Source organism: Lagopus leucura, unplaced genomic scaffold (genome assembly GCF_019238085.1).
Source record: "Lagopus leucura isolate 7727_CA_CO unplaced genomic scaffold, USGS_WTPT01 Super-Scaffold_806, whole genome shotgun sequence".
NCBI classification, from domain to species: Eukaryota; Metazoa; Chordata; class Aves; order Galliformes; family Phasianidae; genus Lagopus; species Lagopus leucura.
This window is the reverse complement of record NW_024962260.1, coordinates 4,074,520-4,088,150: the sequence shown is the minus strand read 5'-3', so window position 1 is coordinate 4,088,150 and position 13,631 is coordinate 4,074,520. Positions and strand designations below refer to the sequence as shown.

The following is a 13,631-nucleotide window of genomic DNA, read 5'->3' as shown; positions in this document are numbered from 1 at the left end:
GGCGCGGGGCCGGGGCAGCGCCGGGGGCGGGCGGGGCCGAGCGGGGCTGCGTGACCCCCTGTGGAAGCCGCTTCTGTCGCACGGCGAGCTGGGGCTCCTCGCGGGCCGTGCGCTGAGCTTAGGCCACGGCGCTGAGGGGAAGCTGCGCCCCAGCCCGCGCCCGCTGCGCTTCGTGGCGTGCGGGGAACCGGGGACGCTGGGGAGCTCGGCGCGCGGATCCCGTCCCGCCGTGGGAGCGCGGCCGTGGGCGCAACGCACGGCGTCGCCGCCGGCTTTGGTGTGAGCGGCCGCCTTCGGCGCCCGGAGCCCGAGGCAGAGCCTCGCAGGGAACGCGTGTGACGCGGGGACTGCTCTCGGAGCTTTCTGCCCGGCTTTCTTTCTGTAACTGCCTCAAGAAAGTAGAGTCTGTCATTGTTTCCTTTGTTCCGCTGGCTGCAGCTGAGCGCTGCACTTCCTGGGTTGATCGGCGCCTCGCGCTCTGACTTCGGTTTTGCTTTCCATCAATTTATTCAGATGTTACATTCACATTTAGGCCCTTTGTCTGTCTTCCAAAATGGAGGCAGAGCGATGGATCAGAAGTGTTGGGAAGGATGTGTGTCTGCCCGAACCTTTTGTTCCACGCGATAGAACAGAACGGGATCCTGTCTGATGTTCTCTATTAAACCTATTCTGGAAGTTGATTAGAAGGGATGATGGAAAACTCCCTTGAGCATTATCAACAGGAATACTTATCTTCGTTTGTAGGAGCCATATTAGCTGGAGCTGAACTTTGCCCACCCCAGATGTCTCTATTCTTTGCCATTTTACAGGGACTTTTCTTCTGGTTTTAGAATTTATTTATTTTGAAGGTATTGCTCAGTGAAGAGTAAACAATAGAATTGTCCATTTGGTACCTGTAGTGAGAAAACAGAGCTGCAAGTAACCTTGCTTGGGTAATTTGTACCAGCAGGTTATTAATTACTGATGTGAAGAGGCTCATAAAATCTTAGTGTTTACAAAACAGAATCAAAAATGTGACACTAAAAATTAACCATTCTGCCTGAGAGGAATATAGAGAGGAACCAAAAGTATCACGAGTGACACAGCTTCTGTGTATCTCCTCACCAGCCTCTATTACATGTGTAGGCTGAGGCTTGCGGTGGTCTGTACTCTCCTTGAGGCACACGGCACTCAGGGGAACAGCAAGTGCCTCTTTTGCTTTGCTTCACATTGGTCTGAGGGGCTCTGGTTGGCTTGGGGATGGTTTTATTATTACTTTTGCCGTATCTTTGTCATTGCTGACAAAAAATGCAGATATCATGTGCACACTTATTCTATTGCTGTCACTGGATGGAAACCCGTAATAGAGAAAAACAAGAAAATAATTCCACAGAAGAAAGGTGCAGAAGTGTCTTTTGGCATTGTGGCTGTTGCAGAGCCAGCAATGAAGGGCCTGAGCCAGCAAGTTGTGTTTCTGGAGCAGGTTGATAGCTACATTAAGTACATAAACAAGGAAGTTGAAGTAACAGAGTTGTGTGTGAAATATTTATTTACACTTGACACCCATTGCTGATATCTCAGTGTTTAAGTCTTAAAAAGAAGCACTAAATTGTGTTATCTATCTGTCTTACTGATGAACTAGGAAAGGAAGTTTTTCTACCAGGTCAGGATGATTTAAATTGGAAATGGTCAGATTTATGCTGAATCACATCCACTTGGGGATGCGTAGCATAGCCTGGCCTCTTCTAATTGTGCTGGAAATATATTTTTTTGTTTTAAATAGCTTTGTTCTATTAAGTAAGTGCCACGCTTTTTTATGATTAAAAAAGAAGCTGTTTCTGAACATGATGGAAGTGATTCCCTCATGCCTTCGAGCAGTACAAGCTAACCTGATTTTGATTTTCACCCTATGTGTCTCAGTCACGTATCCATCTGCACAGGCAGAAGAGCCTCATTTCAGATTTCACAGAGGAAAACATGGCCAGAGCATGCTTTGCCATACAGTTTGGAGATTAAAACAATCTGCTAAATCAATAAGTTACTTATAAACGCTGCAGTTTACCACAGGTGTCACGCGGGCTGTGCTTTATCTGCATGTCACCAGGTTTTTTCATGAGATTGATTGTGGTAACTGTACTGTGCTGGCGGAGGTAGAAGAGCCCTGGTTTTTCTCTTCCAGCCCTTTCATCTCAGTGCTGTAAAACAGTGTGACCTTGCACATCTTTGTGTGCATAAGAAGCACACGTACTGCAATTGCTATAGGGTGGGTAGGCTGCTTTATACATAAAGATTTAAAAAGTATGCTTTCCAAAATGGAAACGACCTTTGCCATTGTTCCTTCTAATAGTGAGAAGCTATGCCAATAATTATGTGGCCCGTAATGGCTGTTACATAAATTACATCAAATGAAATGTAATCCTGATATTTAATTTACTGGAACCCTTTACTAACTTTAAACTTGTCCAAATATTTATATCACTCAAAAATAACTTTCCCAAGCTGAACTATATTCTGAGATGTTTTGATTATAGCCCATCGTAATGTAAGTTGGTTGATTCTCTTTTTTTGAGATTTGGACAGAATTTTTCCAAATTTTGTCTTACAGCGCTGTCATCTTCAGCAGAAGAATAATTTCCAGCTCCTTGTAGCACCCAGGCTGAAGGCTTTTGTGAGGTGAAAAAATGTGCTGTGAGAGAGGACATTGCAAGCCATGAATGGCCCCATTGGGCTGGAATATGGGAGTGGCAGAATTCCCTGTGGAAAGTTCTGCTTTGGGAACGTGCAGTGTAAGATCCAAAATCTGAAATATGTGTGTAGAAATGCAGATCTCCCTCTTGCATTGCCAGGCAAAAGATCCATGCAGCTGAGGGAACAGGTCAGCCAGCTGTGTGTGGTCACGTACATGGTGTAAACAAAGCACGAGCCTTATTTTAGGAATTAGTGAGCGTGAGTTGTTCTTTAATGTGGGTGGCTTTCTTTTTAGACTTCTGTTACATGTAATTATGCCAGCTGATGTCAATCTTACTCAGCGGTATGACATGATAGGGTAAATGAAAATGACTTTGTGGGCTTGTTTATTATTTAAAGTAGCCTCAGAACCTTCTCACCTTCTAATGAGAGCTTAAGGAGCACGCCAGGTGTTGTATTTAAGGTAAGAGTGTTAGTGCTGGCATTAGGTACTTGTTTAAAACCTTCTGAATCCTGCTTGTTAAAGTTGCACGGAACATGAGTGTGAAGTGTGGGAGCCGTGGCATCAGTTTGCTTTAGAGAAGCTTGCCAGGTCATTTCTAGATCTCATCTCTCCTCTTCGGCAATCTGACCCCGTTGCTTTATGTAGACGTAAGCCACAAACATTCCCTTTGGTGCGGGACTGACATTTTGGATTGACTTGTTTCTAAAGCACGTTTCCACGTACAGTGAGTGAGTGCTTTGGGAAGTTCTTGGCAATGGTGCTAGCAGCTTGGAGATAAAACGCTTCCAGAATTTATCTGTGCATTTTTATATGCTACCTGTGGGAGCAACTCTGACAAATGCACCTGTGCTCACTTCATAAATTAATCCTAACTCGAATTGAGTTGCTGTGTTATGAGCACTGGGTGGTAAGGTATGCTGTGTTCAGAGCATAATGTGAATCAGGACAGTGTTACTGAGCCTATTACCTTGCTTAAGTCAAGTGCTTGATATAGTCACAAGCTTTTAAGCTCTATTTAATAACTGGTGAGTTGCGCCGTGACAACCTTGAGCCTCAGGAAGGTTTGCAGAAAGGTTGCTGAGCTGTGCTCATTTCAAAGATGCATTTGTTTTGACAAAGTAAATATTTAATAGAGATTGTGTGAAAAGGTCTTCATTAAAATTAAGATTTGGGTGACTTCAGTGCTATGCATGCCTGGGAGGAAATGATAAATTCCGAAGACAGATTTAGATGCAGGAACAACCCTTTTTTTTTCCACCAGGCTCCGTGCCTGGTGCTTTTGGTGGCTTGTGCTCTTTGTTTGGTTTGGGTTTTTTTTTGCTTTGCAGGGTGAACTGCAGAGGTGTGGTCTGCAGTAATTGCACTTCTTATAAAAACCGTGCTGTTGATATCATCTTGTGATTTACCAATCCATCTGCGTGTTGTCTTGTAGTTTTCTTGTCCTGCATTCCCAAGTAGTGAACAGATCTTATTTTCTGGCATAAATACAACGTGAATTTCATAACCATCATTTTTGTTGGGTTGTTGAAATAGGGAAATGGGGAGTTGTGTGTCCTCAGATTGCCAAGTTCTTGGCTGAACTGCGAGATCTGGCATTTCTTTTTGTGAGGATTTTGTGTTGTGTGATTATGGTGGGCTTTGAATGAAGTAGAGTTTGGCAGCAGAAATCAGCATTTTGGTTACCTGTTTTTCTTTCTTTCCTCTGAATGGCAAGAGGAATTAAAGCCAAAAAAATCCCAATTTCTCAGCTTTCCTCGTGAACTTCTATCTACTCCTTCTGTAGTTCACAGAATCATTCTTGTTTGTTACTCTTCCATGTTGGGGGAAAAAGATTTCCCCACTCTTGGAAGGCAGGGCTGATGGTACAGCAGCTGCTCATCTGTCTTTGTATCCCTGAGCCTTAAACAAAGGGGTCCCCACAGCTGCTGCGAGGTGGGAAGTGGTGGGAGGTGTAATGGAGCTGTGTAGCTCCACTGAGCTTATGGGCAGGCATTTCTGCAGTGCCAGAAAGGTGTTCTAAATTTGCAGAGAAACTGAAAGGCTTGAAAGACAGTCAGCTCTGTGAGATGTTTTGTAGGAGTGGAATTTTTCACCTAGTCATGATGCTGGGTGATCTCTTGAAAAGAAAGGGGAGTGAGAGGACAAGGTGTGAGGTGGGAGGCTGCCTGAGATTTGTAGTAAAATTACAAGGATCTTTGAGAAGTGCATTGGATGAATGAGAAGGGCCAAGTTAAAGGCACACAGTGGCGTCGATAGTGGTGATAGAGGTCGTGGAGATGAAAACAGGAAGGGGATACGATACTATCAATAAAATGGGAGCAGGGGGAGTGCGAGGGCTGCTCTGGTGCTGCCTTGCTTCCTTTTGCTATGAGAAAGAAAGGTTTGTCTCTCTAAAACAAAACAACAAAGCTGATCAGCTTAGAAGCTTGGAGCAGTTAGGATTTAATCTGTTATTTCATTTTTAATTAACAGACCGTAGGCTATATGCTAGCTACTTCCTTTCCTTTGTATGCAGAAATTAATTGCATTTACAGTTTTCCTCATCTGTCCTTTGATATTGTACCGTCACAGGCATGAACAGTCTCTTTAAAGACAAAACTTCTAAGCTACTTCTGAGGAAAGAGGCGAGCTTTCTGAACTCTTTGATGGCTATTGAAATATTTTACAGCTGTCCTATAAACTTTCCTTTCGCTCTGGGAAGGAAACCTTTAAAATATGTATAAAACAATTCTATAGATGCTTAGAAAAAGTACTCGTTTCAGTGACCTCCAAAGAAAATAGAGTTGGTTCTTTGTGTTCCAGACAGTGATGGAAAATTCTGAATCTGATTGTTTTTAGTGCAAGCTGAAGTTACACTATTGTCACAGTTTCTGAAGCAGGAAGGCTGGGAAAACAGGGTTAGGAAAAGCTAGGCTTTCCTGAAATCAGTTCTGCTAGTTTTACTGCTAGAACAGAAATTCTAAATGTGGGCTTCTCAAAATATGTTTGTTTACTCAGAAGGGAGCTGGAGGGTTGTTTCTGGTTATTTGTTTTGAATGTGAAACATGCTGTCTTTATGCTACTTGCAGTAAAATTAATGTAGGCATCTCTTTGTAAATCAGGCAGTAATGGCCATCGGAAATGTTTTAGCATGCGTTTGCTGCAGCTTATTTGCTTTGTGACATGAACACAAAGCCTTTCTCTGGCCCTTAGTTTCTGGCTTGTTGATCTTAGATAAATCAGCTAACTGCTTACTTTTCCCTTTCTCTTTCATGAAAGTGGAAAAGACACTGCAGAAAGCCAGGTGTGTGCAGCAGCCTTTTTGAGAAGGGGAAACAGAGGCATAAAGTTGAGCAGTGATCTATCATGGGAACCTAAAAGGAATCTATATCAGAGGTGACCATTCAGCTACAAAGATAAGTAATAAAGGCAAGGAGACAAACGGAAGATTTAGGAGGAAATGAGGCAAAAGACTTGCAGCTTAGTGACACCTGTTAGAAAAGGCATTGCCTTGTAGCTGATGGGGAGCTGCAGATGCAGATTACAGGGTAGTAAAACCAGGCTGGTATTTTAACAGTAATCTAAATGCATCGGGAAAGCAGCGTGCTGCTTACTGCCTTTGGCACTCGCTGGCCTGCGGGTGAGGAGCACCTGCTCACGGGAAACGGGGGCTGTGAGCAGCACCGTGCTGCCTGAGAAAGGGCTGTGGTGTGTGCCATTGCCAAGGAAGCTTGGACAACCGAGACATCAGCTTAGGATTCTCAGGTCTGTTTTTGACCATTCCCCTCTGGAATACCTGTTTTTTTGTTTTCTGTTTTTTGTTTTTTTTTCCTAGAAAAATCCTGTTATGCATAGAGAAGTTTGGCCTTGTGTTTTGTTGTACTTGGAAGTCTAAATGGCATCCACCTCCTTAAGCTGTCAAACACTTCACCGCCAAGCGAGGCATGACCCCTTTCTGTAAGAGAAATTTGCACAAAAGGTGAACGTGGCGCTCCAGATGGCTGCAGGGCCATGCTGTCAGGCGACTGGTTGCATTCTGCGAGCTTCTTGTCTGCTCCCCTCCCTTGGCTTGATGCACAGCAGCTGCTGGGCTCGCTTTCATTGCACTAAGCGGGTGTTGGACTGAGCAGATGGTTTGGCTGCTCAAACTCACATAGGGATAGTTCATCTGCCTGTCATTCTCATGCATGTGATGATTTCTTACAGGTCTCTTGCAAGCTTAAAGCCCCTGAGGAGGAAGTGGGAAAGGAGTGTGTGAAATGGGGCTCTGGCTGTTCAGTTGCACTGTGAAGGTTTGGCTGCAGGGCATTTGTGATTCCATCTCTCTTGAGTAGGTTTATGTTTGACCTTTAAGGTGTTCAAATCCAGAGTGCTATTTGGGAGCAAATTTAGCAACAGTTAGTTACTTTTGTGAAACACTGTTCAGGCTGTCAGCTGTGCTTTCCTATGAATAATAGAAAATGGGACTGGACGTGGACAGGACCTAGGGAAGCTGTCCAGACCCACATCACAGCCAAATGGTTCCCTTGGCCGGGCAACCTGAGAAGTTAGCCAAAACATCCCTGCTTGATGCCCTTTGCAGGAGGCAGAGCAGGGGAGCACTGCAGCTCCCAGCCCATGCCCACTGTACGCTGAAGGTACAAAGCCCAGGTTGAGATGAGCAAGTCTGGCAGCTGCTTCATTCTCTCTGAGCTATAAAGCAAAAGGTGACAGAACAGGCAGGGAGCACCTGCAGATCACCACCTGGATTTCATAGAGCAGGGTGTTCGAATCTGGTGTTGTTTAATGGGTGATATGTTAGTGTGTTTAGGCCAGACCTCCGCTGACCTACAGATAACCCTTTTGACACGATGTGTTTTGTGACATAGCATGATGCTATTGGAAAAAGGATTCAGCTGTTTAAGTAGCTAAGCTTTCTACTTAATGAGTAGAAAGCTTTTCCTGAGATGTGTAAAAAGATTTTAATGCCTTGTCAAATTTTAATGGCTCGTTAAAGTTTTGTCAGACAGCTTTTTGATCATCAGAACGTTATTTACAGCACTGATGCACAGTTACAGGCTTTCTCATCTCTATTTGTAGTTCAGCTGCATGGAAGCAGTGATTGCAGTCTTTTATTCTATATTTTAATGTGTTTTATTATTTGTATTTTTTCTGTATTTGGGAATGCCTTGCTATGTACAGAGAGAAGTGTTTTTTTTTTAATGTCATGGGAGATCTTTACATTTCCAGAGGTTATCTTTCTTGTACATTTAAACCACACCAGAGCAAGCAGAGGATGTCTTTACAGATAAATTACATGTTTTGTTTGTGTTTCTCTCTTTAGTTGCAGATAAACAGTATTTCCCTGTGCTTTCCCTCAGTGATGTGGGAACTGAAGCACAGAATTTTGGGGTAATGGTTCAGAGCCGAAACAGAAGAAGGAAGGAAGCTTGAGAGACCTACCCTCTTGGTTTCAAAGGGAGCTATCCTTGTACAAGTACAGCAATCTGATGCTCGTTATGGTTTTGTTTCTGCACGAGCACAAAAAGATATCTTCCCACCTCAGCTGGAAAATAAAAGGGTGGTCTTGTCTTTGCTGGAGTTCAGTGGAATCTGCTTGTTCTGGGAGTGGCTTGTGAGTAAGAATGAGATGCAGAGCTGAGCCTTGTGGGTGACCAAGGGGGTAAGGGGAAGATCCAAGTGGCCCTGTTGTTGTGTAATAGGTTGGCCCTTTTGAGAAAGAGGATTGCCATTATTAGTGTTGGAAGTGAAACAGCAGCTGTGTTGTTTATGTTTCAGTCTTGCAAATCTAGGGGGAAGGTGGCAGCTTGCAAGTCTCAGCATTGTGTTTGTGAGGTCTTCTGCTGTGCTTGCTTCCTGTGGTATCCTTCTAAAGGAGTGAGATCTCACATGAACTGTCATTGAACAGCTGTGGTTAACGCAGGCGCTTGGTCCTGGGGCTGTGACCTGGCAGGCTGAGTTGGAGAGCCATGCTGGGCTGCTCTTCAGTCCTGCACTTTGCAGTACATCTTGTACTTAGATCAGATCTGCAGGACCATGCGTAAACAGGATAAGGGCTTTTCTTTTCACTGATTCTTCCAGCACTGAAGTCTGATAGTCCTTGTATACCAGCAGGGTTGGGATTTTTTTTCCTTTTAGCAGTATTTCTGTGTAACAAGATTCAAGGACCTGGAGGATGCTTTTGCCACCAGAATCTGCCACTTTCATTGTGTTCAGAACTTTCCAGCATGGGATGTTTACTCAAAGTCCTGGCCTCCTTTTCCCTCTGCCACTTTGTTTACTCTCTCTTCCTTCAAGGTCTCACAGTAACCGGTGCTGTGCTGTGGCAGTTCAAGGACACAGCAGCTGAGGTGCGTGGCTCTGAGACCCACAGCAGGGCTGCAGAGAATGCAGCCACTCCTCAGTGTGGCAGCCACAAGTTTCCCATGTGAGCCAGCTGTCAAAAACATTGCTCTTGTCTGCATTGCCATGTCCCTGCCAGGGGCTTTATCACCTTGGCAAAGTTCTCATCCCATAAAATCCTAGTGCAGGATGAGATCAGCAAACTAGGACTGGTGGTACAGTGTCCACGCCTGCGTGATGTACTTTTGTGTCTTTGGACAGCAGCAGTTGGAATGAAGTGACACTGGGGCTTCACAGTAGACCTAAAAATAACTTGGGCCCACTGCATTTGGTTACCATCTAGCAACTGTACGTTCATGTGAGTGTGCTTGCAGCCAGCACAGGCTATTCAGCGGAACATATTCCGTCTGTATCTTGAACACAGATTTTTGGCTGCTGATAATTTTTTTCAGTTATTTATCGTCACAAATGAAATAATTTCCAAAGGGGCAGGGAGTAATGGAATGTGAATTGTGGAAGAGCTGCTCAGTTCCTTGTGATCCGTCTTTGAAGTCCTTGACCACTCTTTATTATCTTCTCATTATGCAGACCTTTGCTTTTGGTGCTCTGGTATGACACTTGACGTAGCCTGTATTAGTTATTGAGAGCAATGACTCTGTAGCATGTTGGAGACAGGAAATACCTGGGCTTTGGCCCTGTCAGCTGTTACGGAAGTGCCAAATGGGAAGAGGCCAGTGGAAGGTGCTGTTTTTCTGATGTACCAAACAGTGGCCAGAGCTGTTATCTGCTGCCACGTTTTCCACAGCAAAGAATGATATAATTAATTTTCTAGGATGTTTGGTTTCTGCTTATTATGAGGAGTATCTAAATGTGAGCAGGCTTATCCATGGCAAGTCAAAGTCTGCTGATGGTAGTGATGGTGGCAGCTGTCTGTAGCGGAAGACTTTGTTGTGTTTGTGCAAAAGGCAACACAACAAGGTCTGAGTTCAGCTAAGCTGAGCTGGGGGTTCAGGAATGGGCTGTGAAATTTGTTGGTATGTTAGCAGTACGTAAGGACCTGAATGTTACCTACCACTCTGTTTGTGTTAGCTCATTGCATGGAGTGTTCAACAAAGGTAGAAATGCTTCCTTGTATGCTTTTGAACTCCTGCATAATAATGTCTGCACGGATATTACAGCTTAGTCCAGCTTTCTATTTGCTTGGTAAACATCTGTCCCTGCTGGGATGGAGGGTGAGAGTGCTGGAACAGAAAATTAGGTGGTGGTGTGGCGAATGTGGGAAGGCAGTGAGAGGGAATGGTCTGCTTTCTTTTGCTCTTTAACGCAGCTTTTGAGAAAGAAAATTGAAGGTTGTAGTAGGGGAACAACGGACGGCCTGGGAACACACACAGAAATGACTTTTTTGGGTTTGAGGATATAGCACTTCTAGGAAGGAAGAAGTAAATCAAAGGATTTTGGTATTATTGTGAAATAGTTTGATTTGCTGCAGAGCCAGAGGAATACTTTGACTGTTGTCATTATTTATTACAGCCTTAGTTCAAATGAACCTAGTGATGAGATGGGGGAAAACGTTTGACCAAAGACAAAAATATCCCTAAGGATGAAACTGTATTTATTTTAGGTACTTAGCAATCATGTTTGACACCTAAAAATCTGTGAAAATAGAAAGCAGACATTGTGAAATAGCTGAAAGCCTGCAGCAATCTATCAAACACTGGGATATCTGAATCTGTTGCAGCAGTCACTGCGGTGCTTCTTGTCTATTAAGAATGCCATTATCCCTCCCTTTTCCAGGCAAAGAGCTGCTAAATCAATACACATTCAACTCACCCAGGTATGAATAAAAGAGTCTATAGACGTAGTGAAAGAAGTACCACAGTTCTTCTTATGTGCTTTTAGAGAGTAGATAAATATCATTTCCCTTAACAACTGAGAAGTGTTTACAAAAGACCAACTTCTCAGAAATGTGCACTGAGTCAAGGTATGCAGAGCACTCAGTTAACCCACTGCATGAATTGGAGCTGATTTAAGCTCTTGGTTTCCTGACCCTGCTGGTAATTGACAGAGCCATGTTTTACTTTGGTTTGTCCTAGGATTGCCTGCGATGTGCAAGGCCAGCAGAGATGTGACAGCAGGGCTATCCTGCCTTTACCAGTTTCCCTCAGCAGAAACATGGGAAGTATGTGGGACTGGAGGCAGTGGGAGCATGCTGGGGACTGGAGGGAGCATCACGCAGACATGTCCTGTTCTCACTGTTCCCAAAAACTTGTGGCTGCTGCTGGAGTGCTGGGACCTTTGGCCTGACCCATATGGCTGTTCATACAGCCCTTACAGTAAGGCAGGAGACATCTGTTGCCAAGGACTGCAGTCAGCTAGACGCTGTTGTATCAGCAGTGACAAAATTCCAGGCAGCACTGTCACTGTTTGCTAACCTTTTATCTTTGTTAATAAGAGGCTTGTCTTTTGCCTTACAGAAGCTGCAGCCTTCAAGCACGCTCATTTTGTTGTAGCTTCTTTTTTTTTTGCAGAAACATTGTGGGTTTTTTTTCTGGGCAGCACAGGACAGTACATGTCAGTGGCACTGGGCCTCTGGAAACTTCAGATAAGTTCAGTGTGTGTTGCTGTGTGGCTGCTCTTGGTGATACCAGCCTACTGCTCGGCTGCCTTCCCTGAGAGGCTGCTTGAAGGTTTTGGCTATTCCTCTGCTTTATGAAAGCACAGCCAGTATGTGTGTGACTTGAATGCCTCTGTGATCTGAGTCATTCCTTCTGTAAAGGAGGGGAAGGAGTAATCAAACTGCATCAGAACAAGAGGCATTCCTGAGTTCTGTTCTGTCTTGCAGTGTGAAATAGTTAACCCTTCTAAGGAACCACGTGATTAGATTTCACTTGCTTTATCAAATCAGCAAATATTATCAAAGAGCACAGTTCAACTTCGAGGCTCTGCGAGTAGATGTGTGCAAATCTGCAATAGAAGCCAATTAATTACTGTTTCTGATAATGTTTTGCTCAGTGAAAGCTCTGTTTAAGAGCCCAGCATGCATCCCATCTGTTTTCAGTATCCAGTCATACAAGTAGAACACTTGGATCTCCAGTAGAAGTCTTTGCAGAGCTTAAAGAGCCTAAATTTTTACTAGCAGTTTTTATGAGCTGCATTATTAGGTTTGGGATCTGACCTCTGCATGTGGTGGTTGTAGCCTGTGTGGGTACAGTGAGCTTTTGGAAATGGGGACACAGCTCCTAGGAAGGTTAGAGACTGTTTTCCCTACACCAGTAAATGTGTGACACGCTATTTAATTTGAGCACTCCAAGGAACTCTACAAAGCGAAGGCTGAGGCTGTTATATTGTGATTTTTTGCACGTGGAAAAAACATGATTTGAAGAAGAGTCATGGGGGAGGGTCGTTTGGTGAGGGAGGATTTTTGCAGTAGAGGTTGTTTGTAGTGAGGTTCAGGAAAGTGCTGATATTGTAATTGTTTTGCTCGGGAAGGCACCGCTTGCTTTGGGACATAAGCCATGTGGGACTCTTTGAAGATGTGTCCTTGGCAAGGGGATCATTCGTCCAACTGTGTCTTCACCAATGTGAGGGTGAATGATGGGCAAGTGTCTGGACTGTTGTGCTGAGGGATATTTGGTCATAGTGGTTCCTGTGAGCAAAGGGATGACTTTATAAGAAATGCCACTTGGAGGGCTGCCTGCATGTAGTCTGGAGAGGCAGGAAGTACAGAAAAGCTTTAAACTGCTGCTTTCAAACTTCCTGTTCCTGATTAGTATATAGCTCTAAGGAGAGAGAAATTTGAATGGCTGGAAGAGCTCTGTTGTCCTGGGATCCTGCGCAATCCTGCTGACCAGGAGTGACTGTTGGGAGGTCAGGGGCAGAGGGAATCCTGCTTGTCTGGTGCTGCTGGCAGTTGTTCCTGTGTGATTTGTGTTTGTGCAAACTGACTTGGTTTGCTGTGCCCCCAGGACGCTCTTCCCCGCCCTCCCCCCCCCAAATGTAATGCACTCAGCAACAGTTCTCATCTTTCCTCACTTTTCCAAAAGCTTGGAAACATAATTGTATCATAACCACTATGACCTGCCCATTCACCCTAGTGGCTGACTTATTTCTTGAATGATGCCAGCGTTCAGTTTTCAATGCCTCTGAATTTGTCTTTCTGCTTGCCTTAAAGGAGACGCTGGAGGTGGGGAAGGATTTTGAGTTTGCTTTCTGAGCAGCGATAGTGCTCCATTTTCTCAGTGCACTGAGCATCCTGAAAACTTCTTGGCATTCCCATGCTTCTCAGCCTTCCAGTTTTCAGCAGTTTATTGCTGAACAAATTGCATTCATTTTTACTTGGTTTTTTTTGACAGGCTTTGAAAGTGTTTCACATTCTTTTGGCCCTGTCTGATGTTAACATCCCCGTGTGGGAACCAGGGCTCCAGGACTCTCCCTCAGCCTGTCCAATCCTAAATTGGCAACGAGAGCCGTGTGGGAAAAGTGACACGGATTCCGTGTCATCAGCATTAGCACGCTTCTGCCTCGTGTCCCACTTAATTCAGCCCCGGCTCACTTACACAGCCTGTCAGGGAGCTGGGGAAGTTTCCACAGCCTGCTGTCTGCTGGACTGGAGATGAAGGCCTGTTCCCTGCCCAGCCCC

The 13,631-nt window shown here is 44.6% G+C and overlaps 1 protein-coding gene across 1 annotated transcript in view; it reads left to right on the top strand.

Moving 5' to 3' along the window:
• Window positions 1-13,631, top strand: part of LOC122176713 (MLX interacting protein) — a 44,992-nt gene that overhangs the window by 447 nt on the left and 30,914 nt on the right. The window lies entirely within an intron of this gene.